The sequence below is a fragment of the Lepus europaeus genome, unplaced genomic scaffold, assembly GCF_033115175.1.
Source record: "Lepus europaeus isolate LE1 unplaced genomic scaffold, mLepTim1.pri SCAFFOLD_3_1, whole genome shotgun sequence".
Lineage (NCBI taxonomy): Eukaryota > Metazoa > Chordata > Mammalia > Lagomorpha > Leporidae > Lepus > Lepus europaeus.
The window spans coordinates 16,527,109-16,548,098 of record NW_026909276.1 but is presented as its reverse complement, the minus strand read 5'-3'; the positions used below and the strand labels follow the sequence as shown (position 1 = coordinate 16,548,098).

Here is a 20,990-nt window from a genome sequence, read left to right as displayed (position 1 = left end):
TCTCTAGGTCTTTGAGATGCAATGGTAGCTCATTTATTGGTAACTTTCTAATTTCTTCATATAGTCATTGATTGCTGTAAGCTTCCCACTTATCACTACTTTTTCTGTGTTCTATATGTTTTGAAATGAAATATTGTCATATCCATTTGTTTATAGAAGTTTTCTATTTCTCTTTTGATTTTTTCTATGATCTACTATTCATTCAGGACCAGGTTGTTCCGTCTTGACTCATTTCCATATGATATAAAGATTCTTGAGCTGTTGATTTCCAGTTTATTCCATTGTGGTCAGAGAAGATGCATGGTATCTTTTTGATTTTTTTTTTTAATTTTCTGAGACTAGCTTTGTGGCCTAGCATGTGGTCAGTCCTAGAGCAAGTTCCATATTCTAATGAGAAGAATGTGTATTCTGCAATTTTGTGGTGAGGGTATATCACTGTGGGTTGGTGCAGTGTAAGTTCACCTCCATCTTCAAGCTGACACATTCTTTGGCTTTTGGCTACTGAAGTTCTTTGCTGCGTGCATGTTCATACTTTGTGTCTGTACCTTCCACACATGTCCATGGCATTACTCTTTTTTTCCATAGAATTTCCACTGCAGTTTTCTCTCAATTGTCTGCTGAGATTGCACTTCCTACACTCTACACTTTTTTTCTTACTATTTTTTCCTAGCTAGTGCAGTATGTTGTTCAGTATTCCACCATCTTGGCATGACGCAACTAGCCTTCCTTAGCATTTTACAGTTGATGACATACTGATGAAGACTGAGGAGGGATGTGAAATAAACAATAAGGCCAAATATCAGTACTTGTTTCCAGCTGATTTTCTACCTTATTATACACTCAGACATTTTATTTTATTTATCTTGTGTTATTTTTCTTGTATTATTTATATTGTATTATTTGTTCTTAAAATTTTAATTTTTTTTTAATTAAACTTTTATTTAATGAATATAAATTTCCAAAGTATAGCTTATGGGTTACAATGGCTTCCCCCCTCCCATAACTTCCCTCCCGCCCGCTACCCTCCCCTTTCCCGCTCCCTTTCCCCTTCCATTCATGTAAAGATTCATTTTCAATTCTCTTTGTATACAGAAGATCAGTTTAGTATATATTAGGTAAAGATTTCAACTTTTTGCCCATATAGCAACATCAAGTGAAAAAACTACCATTGGATTACTAATTATAGCATTAAATAGCAATGTACAGCACATTAAAGACAGAGATCCTACAGAATTTTTTTTTTCAAATTAATTAATTTTCTATGCCATTTCCATTTTAACACCAGGTTGTTTTTTTTTTTTTCATTTCCAATTCTCTTTATATACAGAAGATCACTTCAGTATATAATTAGCAAAGACCTCATCAGTCTGCGCCCACACAGAAATGCAAAGTATAAAAATACCGTTTCAGTACCAGTCATAGCATCACTTGGCTTTAGACGACACATTAGGGACAGATCCCACATGGGGTGTAAGTACACAGTGACTCCTGTTGCTGATTTAACAATTTGACACTCCTGTTCATGGCGTCAGTAATCTCCCTAGGCTCTAGTCATGAGTTGCCAGGGCTATGGAAGCCTTTAGAGTTCGCTGACTTTGATCTTATTCCGATAGGGTCATATAAAATTTTAATTTTAACTCAAGCTTGAAAACAGTGACATAAATCTGAGATTGATTGAATGGCCATTTCTAATTTCATCTCTGGGAACACTGAGGTCAAGTCATCTTACAGTAAACCACAATTTCTTTTATCAGTTTAAACTAAAATTTCTTAATTTTGTAAAACATATCCTAGGCTATAAAATTAGAGACCTTGTGGCCCATTGTTATTGATAGCCAGTTGGGCTTGTAAATGAACCAAGTTAAAAAACAAGTTTGGTATCTTACAAAGCCATTTCTCACCACATGTTTCACTAGGCACTAAGCTTAATTTAAGCCTAATTTTTATCCACCAAGCGCCTTAGGCCAACAATGCCTGATCAACAGTCAGCTAACTGTCAGACAGCTACCAAGTGTGCCTATGTACTGGCAATGGAATCTGACTTGTATAATAGTGGTGGAGGAACTTTGGCCACAGCTTCCTCCTAAGAGACATGTAGCTGAGGTGGTCTTCTGTTGAGTCCACACAGTAGCACAGTCTATTTTAAAAAAATTATTTATTTGAGAATTAGAGCTACAGACAGAGAAAGGAAGAGACAGAGCAAGGTCTCCCATATGCTGGTTCACTCCCCAAGTAGCCACACAGCCAGAGCTGGGCCGATCTGAAGCCAGGAGCCAGGAGGTTCTTATGAGACTCCCACATGGGTGCAGGGGCCCAAGCATATGGGCTATCTTCCAGTGCTTTCCCAGGACATAAGCAGAGAGCTGGAATGGAAGAGGAGCTGCCAAGACAGAAATTGGTGTCCATATGGGATGATAGCACTGCAGGTGGAGACCTAGCCTACTAAGTCACAATGTGAGCCAAGATAGCCCCAGGTAGTATATAGTCTTTAAATTACACCTCAAAAGGGAGACAAAAGAGATCAAGGTGGTATTGACCATTTGATCCATGAATAGCCTACAATGAGTGAAGAAAGGTAACTAAGTGCAAATCCATTCACAGAGCATTTTCAGATGAAGAAAGATGACTCATATGGGGTCAAGGACATCCACCTATGGTCTACCTATTGACCTAATCAGATGTCGCTGATGAATAGTGAATATTGGCTGCTGGCTTTTCCTTATACCTTGTTTTTTCCTAGGCTCTCTTTTTACTGTCCACCTTTTCATTAACTCCAACGGAAGTTTTAAATGATCCTTGGGTGATACATGACCTATTTTTATCTATGAGCAGAGCAAAGCATTTAAACTTTAAGTTCAGTCTAGGGTAGTTTTTGAACAGTCATGATTTTTTTTAACAAAATAGTTAGCAGGAAGCAGGGGGAACGTTCTGAATCTTTCTGAAGAATAGAGAGTGATCCAAGATCAAAGGAAGAAAGACACAGAAGGGCAGGGCCCTCATTCCTAAGGGTGACAGGTACTGAGTGTCTGAGTGCAAGACCATTTCAGTTCTCAGAGAGTTAAGAAAGAAAGACAAAATGATGCTATCAATATTTTACATTAAAGACCCCAACATTAATTCACAACTGTGAAAGTGCAAAGGATAAAATACTGGCGGCCAATCTAAATTTAGAGAAATGTATGACATATCCAATGAATTCAGAAATAATCATTCCATGTTATAAGTGATAACAAGAAAACAGACAATTCTGCCAATCATTATCATAACTCTTCCCTACTAGGAAAGCATGCACTCTACTATGTGCTCTCCCTTGACGTAGAGGTATGATTTTCAGCTGGGCTTGTATGGCTTCCTAGGAGTTTGTGAACTGTCTGAAGACATTTCTAGCTCTCACTGAAGGGGCTGCACTATCTTCTAGTTGGTAGCTGTCTTCCTCCAAGAAACAGTATTGGCTTGTGCTCCAACTAAGTATTATCCAGCTAAAAATGTGTAATGTGTCCAGGTGGGAAGTTCTGGCATAGGATAATGGTCTATATTTTCTCCTTTTTCAGAGTATTTAGCCATTAAACCAGTTCTCCAATAGTATGAAATATTTTTTGCATCATGAACAAACTTTTATAGAATAGTCTGTATGGTGGACAGACACCTTATATCTGTACCCTGTGCTAAGCCCTATGTTTCCCTCTCCATTGGATTGCACTTGGCTCTAGCTGATTGCTGATAGACTGGCACTCCCATTGTAAGGTCTCCTATATGAGGTGCCACTTGGCAGACTTCAAGAAAATTCCCTTGCTGTACAATGCAGTGTGGCATGAGCAGGGAAGTACACATGGCTCCTAGGTCCGGAAGTTAGGTGACAACTGACTTTGAGAATCTGGAGCCCTGTAGCATGTATCACAAGGAAATAAATGATCCTGAAAACAATAACAAATATAATGAATTTAGAAGCATATTCGTCCTTGGTTGAGTCCACAGATATTAGTACAACCCATGTAGAAACTTGATGGTATCTTTAATCATGATGCTGGTCCTTCTGTGGTATATGGGTCTTTCCTAGTCTCCTAGGCTTATTACTCTTCCACAGCTGTTTCTTCCTGATTTCCTAGATGATCCATCTACAATCCTTTTCTCTACATAACCTCAGATTCTCTCTGCCCTTGGATATTTCTTACAAGCATGGCCAATCCCTATGTTAAGCTAATACAACTAAGAATCTTCTCCCAGTGATTTCAGCAAAGTGTCTCAATACTAACATGCCTACATATTGAACCTAACTATGAAATGAAGCTCCCCCCATACTAAATAGATGAAATGTTATGTTTTCCTGTATATTCTAATCCTTTGTAGCAAGTATTTTTCCGTGTTTTATATTTTTGCTTCTTACTCATTAGTGTCATTGAGATTAGAAAGGCATTTTCATTCATGTTCATGATTATTATCCATGTAGATTCTGTGTCATCTCTGCAGTGTGAGAGGAGGCAGACAACATGACCACTTTGCAAAAAAAGAGTTAAATGCAGTATTGTTATTTATATGCTGTCTAGTGTAATCATAATGACCTCTGATAAGTGAGCTTGAAGCCATAAGGACTCAGTGTGACACATTTAATCACCATCATCTGCAGGGAAATTCAGAATGGCTTACTTCAAAGAGGTTATGAAGAAGAAAGGTACTAAAATGAGAACTTAGAAAAATATTGCCTTACACATGGTGCTCCTAATTCATTTATTCAAACCCATTCCGTCATTGTAAGGATAAAAGGGACACTGAAGGATAATACCCCCATGAGCTACATGTGAGAAGCTCAAGATTACTGGAGCAGAGACAGAAAAAGGCAGTAATTCCCAAAAGATATAAATAATTACAGATAAATAAAATCAGGACTGGAGGTGCAGAGTGTCAAGTTGACTACAGGTGGGACATTGCTGCCAAGGTCAGCAGCGTGACAAGATGGTAAGGGTCTATGGGTACAGGTGAGGGGAGGATATAGCCACCCACCTCAGAGCAGGTGTGGATACAAGAAGGAGCACAATGGTCAGGCATGTTAGCAACAGAGGCTGTCATGGTGACTGCAGTGGAACTTCTTAAGACCCTGAATGGAAAGTTCTGGCTTTATTCTAGAGGTAGCAAGGAAGCCTTGGGTCAGGTTCTCTGTGAGGTTTACTCTGGAGGACATTAGAGTCCTTCTGGCCATGCAGTCACTTTTGCAGCAGAGGGAAGCTCATGCATCAGTTGTCACCATGTGATATTTCTCATTACCCAAGACTAAAAACCTGAGGATGTAAGGAAACAACCACCCTTGCTAGCATTCATTCTGCAGTGCTTGGAACCCTCACACAATACCTGTTCCAGCACTCACTCAAGAGCAGTAATATGAGAATGATTGGCTACTGATCACAATACCAATCACAGGTTAGGGGAATAGGATTAAAGGAATTTACCTGAGTCTGAGGGACTCTAATACCAATCTTCCCAGCCAATGAATGGTGCTACCCTTGGATGGCATCTGTTGCTGTGAGATCTTTCCATAATTACACTGCTTTCTATTTTCTAAAATGTACTGCTTTGCATGGGCACCTGTGTCTCTAGGCTACTCACCTATCACATTCTGGGTAATCATCCTTGTTGGGGAGGGGGGTTCAGGAAACCAAGGTGGTTAGGCCAAATCAAAGTGAACACAATTGTTAAGATGGGCTATGAGGATCTCCTGACCCCAAAGGGCCACTCTTCCTTCAAGTTCTTCACATTCATGCAGGAAGTCTCTAGGTGAGTATCAGTCTGGGACCTGGGCAAGTGCTAGGGGAAGAGGTAAGGCCTGTCATTTGCCTGAGTCCCAAAAACCATTGAAATTCAATAATCATGATTAAGCATTGACCAGGAACCTGTTCCTTTTCCAAAATTTCTCAACTGAGCTTCAATGTTCTGTTTTTAGAAATAGACTAATTCATGACTAGCATCTTAGTATTCCCATGTAACCACTCACTTGCTGTTTAACATTTTACCTATTTTGCCTCACTTTCTCTATAAAATAAGGGCAACAATTCCTGATGCTCAAACTGTTGTGAGTGTAAAAGGATTTCTGTGTACAAGCACTGCTTAATGTATAACATGTACTAAGCTTTCTTTTTTGACTTTTAAAAAAGTATATTTTAATTGAAAATTTTCAAAAATATCATTTGTTTCTTTAAGTTTTTTTTTAAGATTTTATTTTATTTATTTGAGAAGCAGAGTTACAGAGAGAAGGAAAGACAGAGAGAAAGGTCTCCCATCTGAAGGTTTGCTCCCCAAATGGCTGCAGTGGCCAGAGCTTGGACTTACTGAAGCCAGGAGCCAGGAGTTTCTTCCAGGTCTCCCACATGGGTATAGGAACCCAAGCACTTTGGTCATCTTCAGTTGCTTCCCCAGGCACATTATCAGGGAGCTGAATCATAAGTGGAGCAGAAGGGAGTTGAACTGGTGTCCATATGGGATGCCAGCACCACAAGCGGAGATTTAGCCTACTATACCACAGTGCCACCCCCTCTAAGTTTCTTATAAAATTCATTTGATTACAAGAGACAGGAATTCATATTAAACTGTTGTAAATAAAGAGCAAATTGATTGACAGTAACCTGGAGGTATGTTTGGCTTCAAGTAAATTAGATATAGGATACACATTATGTAATCAAAGTCTACTTTTCATATTTTGTGTGCTGCTTTTCTCTAATTTATGTTAACAGTTTTCTCAGGACTCTCTTGTTAGAGGATGACTCCAAGTCACCTTCTTCCCGGTTCAAATAGGAAAAGCTCCAATCTTCTTAAATAACTCACTCTCCAACACTGGTGCAGAGGCTCCTGGCTGCTGGGTTCCTGAGTTGTAGGTGTCCATGCCATCCACATAGATCCACTGTGTCCCTCTAATTTGTGTAGAATTTCCCTTGATGTTTTCTCCCTAACTTGTCCCTGCGACTGCCACTCTCCATTTTTGTAAAACTTCTTCTCCTAGACCAGAGCAGTAAGCTCCCTCCCTACTCTGCCATCTGAATCACCAGTCCACTAAACTTTCATTCTCAGATATTGGAATTTGTAATGTCAAATTTTGTGATAATTTAATTGATGTTTGTGACTTCTTGTTTACCTACAATATCTACAAAAAAGGGATCACTTCAGATTACTTCTCATTCCCAAGTTTGTGACTGAAACATAGAAGTGAACTAGACTGAAGAAAGAAGTGTTCAATGAAGAACACAATTTTCCAATTCATTTCTGACATTGTGGTCAAGCAGATACTAGACAGGTGACCAGGAGCTTTGAGTTCTGGTCACAGTTCCACTACTAAAGTAAAGTAAAGTAAAGTAGTCTCCAGATGAGAGATACTGTGGCTATAATAGCCTGTGCTATTTACATATATAGCGTCCTTCTCCCCTTCACATAGGCCACATATACAGGCCACTAAGGAACCCAAGACAGCACGTAGAGTAGGCCTGTCTCCTCTCTGTCTAAGAATAAATGTCTCAGAGTCTCTCTCCAGGGTGTCATACATGATCAAGTGCAAGGAACAGACATCCCTCCTCCCTGAAGTCAGGACCCAGAACACACCAAAAATCCTTGAATGAGAGATAAATTAATGAAAGTGCATGAAAGTTCACAATGATGTGGGAGAAGCTGTTATGGAAACAACCTTCTATGATTGAAAACAACCTTCTATTATTGAAAACAATGAATGCAGTTACATGCTTTTTTGAAGTTCTATAGGGATTTGGAGGAAGAAACTATCAATCCCATTTGGACAAACTCAGGGAAGACTCATACTAATAAGTGAAATGTGATTGAGAAATTCTCAAATATCACATTTTGCATATCTTAAGCTGTTTAGAGAAAGGGTAAGGTGAGGATTGTTGATCTGAAGTTTCATAATACTGAGAATTTGGACATCATGTGAGGCACACACTCAAAGGTGGCTAGTTTGAGGACCACTAGGACTCATGTTATTCAATGCAGCCAAATGAGATAGACATCAATGTATTAATACACACAGTATTTCAAAGAATTCAAAAGAAAAAGTAGTAGAGATGTAGGAGTATTGCTATTCTGCATCTTCCTCACATAATGCCTTCAGTCAGATTCCAACATGACACTGCTGGCATTTGGGAGATCCTGGAAAACCTACTAGGTCATAAGGATCATTTGAGTCACATTTTGAACACCCAAATCTTACTGTGAGCAGTGTATTTGGAAAATGAACCCATGAGGAACCACAGACATGCCAAGATGGCTCAAATGCTTTACCTATGAGCCTGTGTTCAAACAGCCCTTGGGCTCTTGCTGTTTCTCAGCTTTTGTGGGAACAGTTGAGCATGTTTCAGGAATTGAGAATCAATCATATTAGCCTGGAAGAAGCAGCAGGCCTGATGAAATCCTGATATGTGGCCACAACTTTATTCTCTCATAGAAAAGAGATGTTTCCCTTCTCTTTTCCCTCCCTCCCTATTCTCATCATGTTTTCTCTGTGTGACTCCTTTTTGACTGGCTCTCCCATTTGACTCACAGAAGCTTCTTCCTCTAAAATACATCATGACATAGTCTTACCATGCTCCTCACTTCCAATACTCAGATTTTCTTTTGACATCTCTCACTTGCATATTTTCATTTCTTTCCGGGGCAACTCCTTGATCAGTAGGTTCCCAAATTACATGAGGGAAATCAACCTTTGGAAGTTTTCAGGTAAGTTGTTCAAAGCCCATTAGTCTGTTTATTTTGTTTACTTGCTTGGCTTTGCTTTATTTGTACAATGCGGGATGCAACAAACCTTATTACTTGCCTTCCTACTTTTTTTCTATCAGCACTTGTTCCCCAGGGAATCTCACTCAGTCTCACAGCTTTAAAGGTCATGTGAATGATGATGCCATCTGAAAGTCTATCTACAGCCCAACCTCAATCATCAGCTTCTCTTCGATGTTCAGAATAATCTCTCTTTTTTTCACCTTTACAGTTCATTTTACTATGCAGAAATCATTTGGGTCATATATTTTCAGTTAAATCTTGAACTGAGATTACAATATTATAAAAAAAAAATTTTACATTAATTCATGAACTGTTTTAGCATACCAAATTGAAATACAAGGTTCAAACCTCAGATTTATGGCAAACAGTCTGTAAAATACAACACAGACATTTTTTTACATTACCAAATCATTCCCATGTAATATTTGCAACTCCTAGCTATTTCACATAAAACAGCTCTCTGACAGACATAGCAAAATTGACACACCATGAAGCTCAACTCTGCAGTCAAGAACTCAAAAGCTGTACCACCTTTTAGAAGGTTTGGCATTTCTGGACCACAACAGTGTACATGTAAAGAAGGCAGGGAACAATTCCTCCTCCTTGCTATGATTTATAAAAAGAAAAATGTTGCAATGCAGCTTGGAATTTTGCATAAAATTCCATAAATATTACCCCTTGGAAAAGTCCAAGGGAATTAAATGGCAAGGACTTTGGGGTCCTAATTTTATTTTCATTAATAGAACCCATGAAATTCAAATGGGTATAATCAAATCAAAAATAGTAAGCACCTACTGTTTTGAGATTCATATTTATTAAAGATTCATGATTAACTTCTTTCCACCTTGAAATCAAGGTGCAAAAAATAGCTATTAAGTGCATTCCAAACTTTTCCTATGTTGCACGGTTTGAATTTTCTGTCTGTCGGCACCAAAGTGAAGTCACATTTCCTCTTGGGGGACAGAAATTCCACATCCGAACATAGAGTAAGTTAGGAAAAAATGACCTTTGTTGCTTATTACTATTGTGATTTTGAGATCTAGGATTACTAATATACTAGCAGTGAACAAAGCAAATTCCTGGCAACAACTGTCAGATTAGTGATGCTAACTCCCTTCCCCTAACCACCATGAAGATTTAGTATAAAAAGTATTAAAAGCAGTTACTAAGCTGAACAAATGGGAAATAAGAAAATAAGGGAATAGTTCAAACCAAAACCAAAAAAAAGCCTAAACTTGCAATGACTGAAATTAGAAAATTGAAGAAAGTAAGTGTGCTTCACCCCACCCTCCACTCTGAATTTAAATATCCCATGCAAAAGAGCTTCAGGTTTCTGGATAGAGGTGTAGCCCTTCTTTACATTTTCATGCTCTACAGCTTTCTGCAATTTTATCTCCCTTCCCCCACATTTAGCCAATATTTAATAGAATCTTCCACTTCAGCCAAAAGATTTGTGATTCCAAGAACTTACTAAGGTATTCTATATATCCTATCTATACAGAAACACCCACTGATGACAACTGGCTTACTCAAGATTAACATTTTTGGTGTTAAACTGTTAACATCATGCCTACTACTGCACATCAACTCTCCATAACGAATCTGAGCTTCACAAGAATTTACCAAACACTTTACTTAAATTACTAATTAAATAACTGAAAAAGTTCTGATCCAAGCTAAACTGAAAATGGGCTATAAAGAATAATAACCTTTGGCCGGCGCCGTGGCTCAACAGGCTAATCCTCCGCCTTGCGGCGCCAGCACACCGGGTTCTAGTCCCAGTCAGGGCGCCGGATTCTGTCCCGGTTGCCCCTCTTCCAGGCCAGCTCTCTGCTGTGGCCAGGGAGTGCAGTGGAGGATGGCCCAAGTGCTTGGGCCCTGCACCCCATGGGAGACCAGGAGAAGCACCTGGCTCCTGCTATTGGATCAGTGTGGTGTGCCGGCCGCAGCGCGCCAGCCGCGGCGGCTATTAGAGGGTGAACCAATGGCAAAATAAAGACCTTTCTCTCTGTCCCTCTCTCTCACTGTCCACTCTGCCTGTCAAAAAAAAAAAAAAAAGAATAACCTTCAACAACAGTCCATATACACATCTATTCCCAAACTACCATTGCGAGCTAGCCCCTTCCCCAAAGTTTTAGCCTGAAAAAACAGTAAAATCTACACAAAATTTTATTGCAATCATACAAGGGTTACATTAAGTCAAATACAACAAATACTATGATGCAATTTTACATTTATTTAACTACAGTTCAAAGCACAAATTTACACATCCTAAATACACTAAACATATGTAATGAAATCACACTGGTCGTCTTCCACTGACATCTGATAAATCTGCGAGAAACACATTAACTTTACAAGACTTTTAAACATGAATCCTTAGTATAAAAACTGTGTACTTGTATGTAAACGGTTTAATGGGGAACCCAATTAATGGGCTTCCATCTCCACTAAGTCATCCATTTTGTTGCATATTTTATTTTAAACACCTAAGGGATAGAACAAACTGGTAAGTTTAAATCTGGATACATTATCTAAATCTCCCATTACCCCCAATAAATTATAGATGAAAACTTATTTCATCTGGCCCCAATTGGCTATTACTAACCATTTTTGTTTCCAAGATAATTAACAAATAAGATTGTTTGAATTTTTCCCCCCACACTGGAATGTAGACCAGACAAGCTTAACCTGCAACTTCAGATCTAAAGAAGATTTAGTGCCTGTTTAAGCTTCAGTGGGAAAGCTGTCTTCTTGGCTCAACTGAACGCAAGAAGACAAAAAGAAGAAGTTCTTCATCATTGTGTCTGAAGTAATTCCAGAATCTTGCATCTCATACCAATCACTGAATGACATCATGTAATAAATGGCTGGCCTCTGAAAATCATTAAAAGCAGATGGTTCATGGAAGGAATCTGCTCCCATGTTATCAAAGATAAGCCAATCTCCCACATTCAGCTCAGGAAGAAGACAGTTTTCCACAATTAGATCAAGCTCATCACAGGATGGACCCCAAAGGCTGCTTGTAAACAGAGGCTCATCTTCCTTGCATTTCTTGTGAACCTCTGGAATGGCATTTTAAGTTTTCAGACAATTTACTTGCAAAAGAACCATAAACACCATCATTCATATAATACACGAAGGCTGGTTCATCACTTCTGGTGTTTTCTCCAGAGGAAAGTTTACCATTTTCAACAACTCTCTTTGCAATGATATTAACTGCAAGTGTGAATGCAGAAGACACATAGTAGCTGCCAGGTCCTGAAATGATCTTAATACCAGATCCTTCAGGAAAGTAGACATCCAACAGAGGGCTGATAACATGATTAATCTCTTCCAATTGAAACTCAGTTCCTGTGAAGCCTCCACCAATGTCTAACATGTTCATGCTATAGCCAAATTCTCCAGCCATGTCAAAAGCACATCGTGCATCAAACAGAGCATGGACATATACTTGAGATTCTTTGCAAGCACTTGAAACATGAAATTTAACCCCAATTATTTGCACATCTAGTTCCTTAGCACATTCCAAGAGATGCCTACAGTTCTTCAGTGAGGTGCCAACCTTCATAGTACCCTCTTCACCTCCAATATTATCTTCTGTTGCAATGTGTAGTAAGACTAGCATTTTGATGATTATGGGCAATCTTCTGCAATTTCATTGTCACATGTCATGATATTCACTCCAACTTTTGCGGCATATTTTATCTGAGATGCCTGCTTGCAAGAACTTATGTAAATAATGTTTTCTGGTGGCACACCTAATTCTTGCACTAAAGCCATTTCATTTTTACTGGAACAAGCAAACCCATTTCCAAGAGCTGCCAAAATCTCAAGTACAGCTGGAGCAGAGTTGCATTTCACTGTATAGAATGGCTTAATCTGAGCCACTACATTCTGCCATTGACTGTGTTTCTTCACAATCTTTCCAAGATCTCCCACAAAAATGCACTTTTCCGTGTCAGGGTATATTCATATACATAGTTATCAATAACATTTCCAAGGTTTGTTCCTTCACTCAACAGGCCAATGGAGTAGTTTGCATCATCAATAAATCCTTTCATCTCAGCTGTATTCCACAAAGCCAAAAGTCATAGACCAGGAAAAACAAGAGACGGACCACCAACCCTATGTCTGGGTCCTTAGAATATGCAACAAAATGGACAAGTTAGGAGATGGAACCCCCCATCATCAGCTAGGTTCCCAAGGTGGCTCAGCATTGAAGTCAAACTGCTCTCTATACAACACTTCTCCTAGGCCCTCTGGGTAGCTGTATACTTGGTCAGAAAGTTCGCCATGAGATAATGGCCCAAAGAGTCAGGTAAAGCATCTTCTCTTCCTTGGCGGAATTTTTAAAGAGGGATGTGGTTACCTTGAGCAGAAATACCCAAGGTGGCCTGGGCCATAGGCTGCAGGAACGACGTGGGGGGAATACTTCTTCACATAACACATTCATTACTATGTCTAATAGAAAGCTCCAAAATTACCTGTCCTGACCCTTGATTTTTCTCTCTCCTACTCTCCTTTTCTCTTTCTATCCAATTTCTCTCTCTCATTTTGAAGGAAATAGCTAAACTTTAATTTGGGAAACAGAAAAGTAAGTTCCTAAACTCTGTTGTGGTCTCAGTATCATTTTCCTTTCCTCTGTCTTTATCTCCCTGTCCTTTCCCTTGACTTTGAGACAAGAGACATAGAGGTGCTAATTGAGGAAGCTGAGGAAAAAAATTGCAAGCTTGACCTTCACCTAGAATCTGTATATAGATACAATAATGGCCAGATGGCCTACATGGCAGATGATTTCAGGAAAACTCTGTTTGGTGAGTGCCACTCACCAAACAGCCAGCCCTGTAAACATATAGTCCTTAGGCAACTCAGTGCCTTCAATCTCAGCCTGTTGGCCAGCTCATATTCTCATAGAGAGTGTACTCTCCTTTGCTATAATAAACATCTGCTGTTACACTTACTCCCTGTGTGTGCCTCATTCATTTCACTGTCTGACGTTTAAATGTCTGGTACTCACATTTCTACTCTAAATTCCAACAACACTAAATGCTCAACTAATAAATACTCCTATTGAATTTTCTTTCAAAACAGACCTCAATTTCATTTACTTCCCCCAGCTGTACTTTTCATTCTACTCCTAAATGACTCCCTCTCCTGGACTGCTAGGTAACAATATTCTCATAGTGGTACTTATTTTATAGTTCCATAACAATAAATCATTTTAGAGTGAATATTTCATAGCAGTGTATATATCCTTTAAATTCTAAATCACATCTACAAACATCCTTAGTTAAAGTTCTCTGGTGTGTTCCATTGCACTCTGTTCTTATTTACAAGAACATCTCTAACTTACTGCAGATTTTCTATGTGATCCTGAGTTAATCTTTCTTTTTCCCTGAACGTACTTTCATACTACACAGAATAAACTGAACATGAGACGTGAAATGCTGAGGTAGGGAGATTCATCAAGCCGTCATCACACTGAATCATCTCGTAAGTTGGAATATATGGTTACAGCCAAGTCTGAGAAAACTGGTTCCTCATTTGAACATCCATCATAAATGTCATTTTGAGGAGAGAACATGAAGTCACAGTCTGACTTAAAGAGAATGCATCAAACTTTTGTGATCACACAAAGAGTATATATTTTGTAAAATGGTTTGATAGAATCACAGAAAAATGTGTGACTGCAGCCTATCCCAAGTCTGATATGCAAGGAAATCTGAACTGTTCAGTTCTAGGCAAAAATTTTAAAAATATTTTAAAAGGAAATTATGACTCAGTTAAAGTTACACAAACTGTCCTTAAGAAAGTAAATTTATAAATTAATTACTTTTCAAAACGTTTAGTTAAATGTCCTATGAATGCTTAGTGATTTAAATGAAATTATCAACAAATCATTAAGGAAAGCTGGAGAAAGATGTATGAACCAATAAAGAATGTAAACAAAAAATAATGCTTCAGTGAAGGTGGGACTGTAGAACGTCTTGTATATGCTGACTTGATTACCATTGCATGTAAACCCTCAAGTTAGATGATTGGGTAAGAAAGAGGTATTGGTTGGCTCCAAACATCAATAAGCAGCTAAGAAAATGGAAAGGCTGGTTATCAAGGTTATACTGTGTGCATGTGTTGGAATACTGCACAGTGTCCCACAAAACTGTGCAAGTGTTACTTATTAACCAAAATATTTAAATATTAATTAATTAATGATAAGATTTTTAAAACATATTATCAGGAAGAAACAACCAAACTAATATCATGGAAATGACAAATGCAATAGAACTATTTATGAAGTGATTCCAATTTCAGTTTTGAAGATGAGAATGCATAGATGAAGATTTGAAGATGAGAATGCATAGGAATCAGTGAACTTGAAGAGAAGGCAAAGGAAGTTGTCTAGTCTGAGTAGAAGACATAATAAATAAACAAATAAACATATCTCAGGCTTCTTGTAGTATAACATCAATTGTACTAACATACACATCAAGGGATTCCCATTAGGAGTGCAGGATGAGAGACAGAATATTTGAAAAATTATAGCTAAAAATATCCAAATATGGCAAAATTTGGCAAAATAAAGTCCAATGCACAAACAATACATAGCCATATGGAAGATACAGAATATTAATGACCTATTAATGGTAAAGCTGTATTAATGGACACATACTTAGCAATGGTGCCATGGACTTTTCTATGTGGAAGGATTTTTAATGAATATTTTATTTTTACCTTTTAATGATTTCATAATTCATTTCTTTTTTATTTTAATTTTAATTAATTTAACAGATTCAATAAAATTTGTAGATACTAGTCTACTTGATACAAAGGTAATTTGAAAAGTTCCTGGCTGAATGGGATTCAATACAAGTTATTTTTGGATGTAAAACTATTTTGAAATCATGAATATATTTTTCATATTATGCATTCTCCACAAATCTTTTCAATATGACATTATAAGTCATTTCATGTATCAATTTCTTCATTTATACCATTCATAATATCTGCCTCCACTTTTTTTTGTTGTAGCCCATCGAAATAGGTTTTTCTTTTTGGTGCTTGGTATTGAAAATTGAAATTTCAATATAGAAGAATACTGTAGCTCAATGAATGAATGACTCACAAAGTTTCCTCACTTGTAGGATGTAAAATGCAAGGTGACTAGGACTATAATACTGAACAACAACTATAATACTCATAGTTGTTGTATGAACTGATGGTTTACAGACCTCAAAAAATTCATCATGTTGCCTTTTGACTTCGAAATTAGCAAACAGATCAAATGAGCTTCATGGCTGATTTTTAGCAATATTTAATTAAGATGGACTATATATAAATATATAAATATATATATACAATAAATAAGAATGAATACAAATAAAATGATGTTTGAAGATGGTATGAACAAAAATAGGCAAATTAGAGGAGTTAATTTTCAGAACATATAATGTTAGCACTATTATAAGCCATCAAAACTTATGAATTTAACAGTTAAAGGTTTCAAATTAATAATGTAAAGATTCATTGAAAAAGAATAAAAGATATACTTTCAATTATATCAAGAGAGAAAAACCAACACCAAATCAGTCATTTTCATGTATTCATTCAAAAATCAATCAATATATAGGCAACAAAGAATGAACTACATGAATGTAAATAATATTAAGTAACTTGTTTATTTTTAAGATTTATTTGTTTGAAAGGCAGAGTTACACAGAGAGATAAGGAGAGGCAGAGAGAAGAGAAAAAGAGATAGAGAGAGAAGTGTCTTCCATCCACTGGTTCACTCCCCAGTTGGCTGCAATGGCTGTAGTTGCCTGATCCAAAGCCAGGAGCCAGGAGCTTCTTTTGGGGTTCCCACATGGGTGTAGGGGCCCAAGCACTTTCTTACTGCTTTCCCAGGCCATAACAGAGATCTGGATGGGAAGTGGGGCAACCAGAACTCAAACCAGTGCCCATGTGATGCCATTGGTGGCTTTACTCACTACTCTCCAGCGCCAGACCCAAGTAATTTATTTCAAAGTTTGACTGAGTACACATAGAATTAACTGGAGGTCGGCGCTGTGGCTCAATAGGCTAATCCTCTGCCTGCAGCGCTGGCACACCGGGTTCTAGTCCCGGTTGGGGTGCTGGATTCTGTCCCAGTTCCCCTGTTCCAGGCCAGCTCTCTGCTGTGGCCCGGGAGTGCAGTGGAGGATGGCCCAAGTGCTTGGGCCCTGCACCCCATGGGAGACCAGGAGAAGCACCTGGCTCCTGGCTTCAGATCAGCATGGTGTGTGGGCCGCGGTAGCCATTGGAGGGTGAACCAATGGCAAAAGGAAGACCTTTCTGTCTGTCTCTCTCTCTAACTGTCCACTCTGCCTGTCAAAAAAACAAACAAAAAAGAATTAACTGGAAACATTTTGACTGGTAATCAAAGGTAAATTTCTTTTTCAGAAACCAGATCTGAAGTGTTTAAATGGAATGATACATTAAGTATACAATCTGTCACTGCATTTCTCAAAACAGAAATCAAGCAGATCATATTTTCTGGGCACCATAATTACAATAGAAACCATCAAGTAAAATGTAACCACAAGTGATATGTACTTACATGTACACTTCCTTAAGATCATTGAAATTAACACAATTTAAATATGAAACAGAGAAGGATTATTTTTGTAGATTCATGGAAGTGCTAATGAGGAAAATGATGATTGAAAATAAAATTCTGAATTCACATAAATAATCTTACCAATATTAGTTTAATCTTACAGAAAAATAGTAATTCTGAACTTGTACATAGGGACTATTCTTCACAACCAAGTATAATACTGCAGAAGTTGTATAAAATATAGAACTGGTTATATAGTATTATGATAATCATATTCCACAAATTATCATTACCCCATAGTACACTGGGGAAGAGGAGTGTGTTCCAAATGAAAAGGAAAAAAAAGATTTCTCATGAGACATGTTTGTTTATTACAGAAAATTTGTGTGAATTATTATTTTGTATACCATTTATAATTGTGCTTTTTGGGCAAAATGTTTTGTAGTTTAACAGTTTCTAGTGCAGAAAGGTAAAATCCTCAAATGCTATTAGATTCACTAAAATGCCCAATAAAGTTGGAAAGAAATTCTGAGGACTCCCTAACTATAAAAGTAAACCAAGAAAATGGTCCAGGGAAAGAACCAAACTAAGAAGCAAGTTCTCCATTCAAACAAGATTTATCACAAATATTACAAATCTATATGAGTTGTTCAAATTGCAGGGGGTAAATGGAATTTGAAAATGAATCATAAATATTCCAAAGTGCTATCTCAGTCATATGAGAATCAATCTTTATATTATCTTTCAAACAAGAAATAGCTAATAGTGGCCGGCGCCGTGGCTCAACAGGCTAATCCTCCGCCTTGCGGCGCCGGCACACCGGGTTCTAGTCCCGGTCGGGGCACCGATCCTGTCCCGGTTGCCCCTCTTCCAGGCCAGCTCTCTGCTGTGGCTAGGGAGTGCAGTGGAGGATGGCCCAAGTCCTTGGGTCCTGCACCCCATGGGAGACCAGGAGAAGCACCTGGCTCCTGCCATCGGAACAGCGCGGTGCGCCGGCCGCAGCGCGCTACCGCGGCGGCCATTGGAGGGTGAACCAACGGCAAAAGGAAGACCTTTCTCTCTGTCTCTGTCTCTCACTGTCCACTCTGCCTGTCAAAAAAAAAAAAAAAAAAAGAAATAGCTAATAGCTATCAAAATGAATTTCAACATCATATAAGCTTCAGACTTGTGGATTGTATTGAAAACATGTAAGTCAATACAATGGACATGGGAGAATCACAAAAAATAAAATAACATGAAAATAACAAGAGACTACATGTGTAAAAGCACTATTTGCAAATGAGTGAGTAAATAACAGAAAATATAGTGAAACTACTTAATATAAAACATGGGTTAAACATTAGACTAAGCTAGACAGAAGAGTAATGAACTGTAATATTAAGCACAGTTAGTACAAATAAAGGAGAAAATCTACATATGTTAAAATATTAATATACATATACAAAGGTTAAAATGTAAAAAATGTAAAATGTAAAAAAATGAATAAAAAAATCTAGCTGTTTCTCTGGAATACAGAAAATAAACAAATTACAATAAGCCCAATATACTAATCATTTTTATTGTGTAAGTTTCCAAAATTGATGAGATGTAAACCTCATCATGTAAACCTGAGATCAGGAATTTATTGTAGGAAGGAGGAGGAAAGGTGGAAGCATGTGTAGGAGGGAGGGTAGGGTAGGAAGCATCACGATATTCTTAAATCTCCCCATATGAAATAAATGAAACTTGTATAAATAAAATAAAATAAAATAAATATGATAAGAAAATAAATTTATTTTGACAAAAAGTAAAACTTTAAGAAAAAATTCTTTAACAATATCCATACCTTGTAACATCAAAGAGAAAGATGATTTAATTAAGTGAGAAAAAAAGGATGATAACTTATAGAAACAAGAACAAAATTCCAGGGGCTGGCACTGTGGCACAGTGGATTAATGCCCTGGCCTGAAGTGCCAGCATCCCATTTGGGTGCCAGTTCAAAACCCAGCTGCTCCACTTCCAATCCAGCTCTCTGCTATGGCCTGGGATAGCAGTAGAAGATGGCCCAAGTCCTTAGGCCCCTGCACCTATGTGGGGGACCCAGAAGAAGCTCCTGGCTCCTTGCTTCAGATTGGCTTAGCTCCAGCCATTGCTGCCAATTGGGGAGTGAACCATTGGATGGGAGACCTCCCTCTCTCTTGGCCTCTCCTCTCTCTGTATAAATCTGACTCTCAAAGAAATAACTAAATCTTTTTAAAAAAAGAACAAAATTCCCATAGTTTATATAGTCTCAAACAGAAATAAATATTAGCAATTCATAGAGAAACTCATTAAAGGCAGAATTGTGTCCTTAGTTAAGAAGCCTTTACAAAAGAAAATTTAGATTACTTTCTAAAGTAAGAAGACCTAGGAATTATGTATCAAAACAACCTTCATAGGACCACACAACAAAAAGGGAAAAATTTGTTTTCCCAAATTCTTAGTAAAGTACATGAGGAAGATACTTCAGCAGATGGACAACATTGAAGTAAGAGACTCATATAGTCTTTTTCACTGTCAAAGTAAAAAAAAAATAAAATAAAAGTAAAATTCATCTCATCTAAATTTTATTTTAAAAATCCTGTTTTGAATTTTTAACAGATGATAAAAATTATGTTTTCAAAAGATTTGTTTCATCAGCTTTTTGAAATTTATATCATATCAATCACATTTTGTAGAATAGCAATTATTCTTTTATCAGAACTAATTAGCACCAAGAGACTGACAGTGGCATAGACACTTCCCACAAGCCTCTGGACATCCAGAACAACTGGATCATCATATTTCCACAACATGGTTGAGGAGGATGAAATGATGATATCCAAACAGTATATGATCACAAAGAAAGTTACAAGCAGCAGCACAGTATGGGTGGCCCTTGTTGCTATGGAGGTTCTTGGGGAAATATTTATACTGTGAAGGTACCCAGACCTCTTCTGCTGGCTAGATAAGAGAATCACCACGTATGCACTGGAGAGCAGCATGATTCCTACAAAGAAGACATTTTGAGACAATTTGAGAATGAAATATATTTCCATGATGGAGTTCACTGAGGAAAGTGAGCAGTACTTACTGACATTGAGTAGATTGGTCATGTTGGAATGACCTACAGTGTAGATGATCATGATGCTATTGGAAGACAAGTTGATGGACCAAAAACAGAAGGGAGCATGGCTAACATAATTTGTGAGTTTATGTTTAAATCTTTTTTTTTTTCATTTTCAATTCTCTTTATATACAGAAGATCAGTTTAGTATATATTAGGTAACAATTTCAACAGTTTGCCCCCATATAGCAACACAAACTGAAAAAAAAATACTGTTGGAGTACTAGTTAAAGCATTAAATAAGAATGTACAGCACATTAAAGACAGAGATCCTACATAATATATTTTTTTAAAAAATAAATTAGTTTTCTATGCCATTTCCAATATAACACCAGGTTGTTTTTTTTTCCATTTCCAATTATCTTTATATACAGAAGATCAATTCAGTATATAATTAGTAAAGATCTCATCAGTTTGTACCCACGCAGAAACACAAATTGTAAAAATACTGTTTCAGTACTAGTTACAGCATCACTGCACATTAGACAACACATTAAGGACAGATCC

The 20,990-nt window shown here is 37.6% G+C and overlaps 1 pseudogene; it reads right to left on the bottom strand.

The window, feature by feature from the left end:
- Positions 1-11,357: 11,357 nt before the first annotated feature.
- LOC133755134 (antizyme inhibitor 1-like) lies at positions 11,358-12,827 on the bottom strand (annotated as a pseudogene).
- Positions 12,828-20,990: the final 8,163 nt, after the last annotated feature.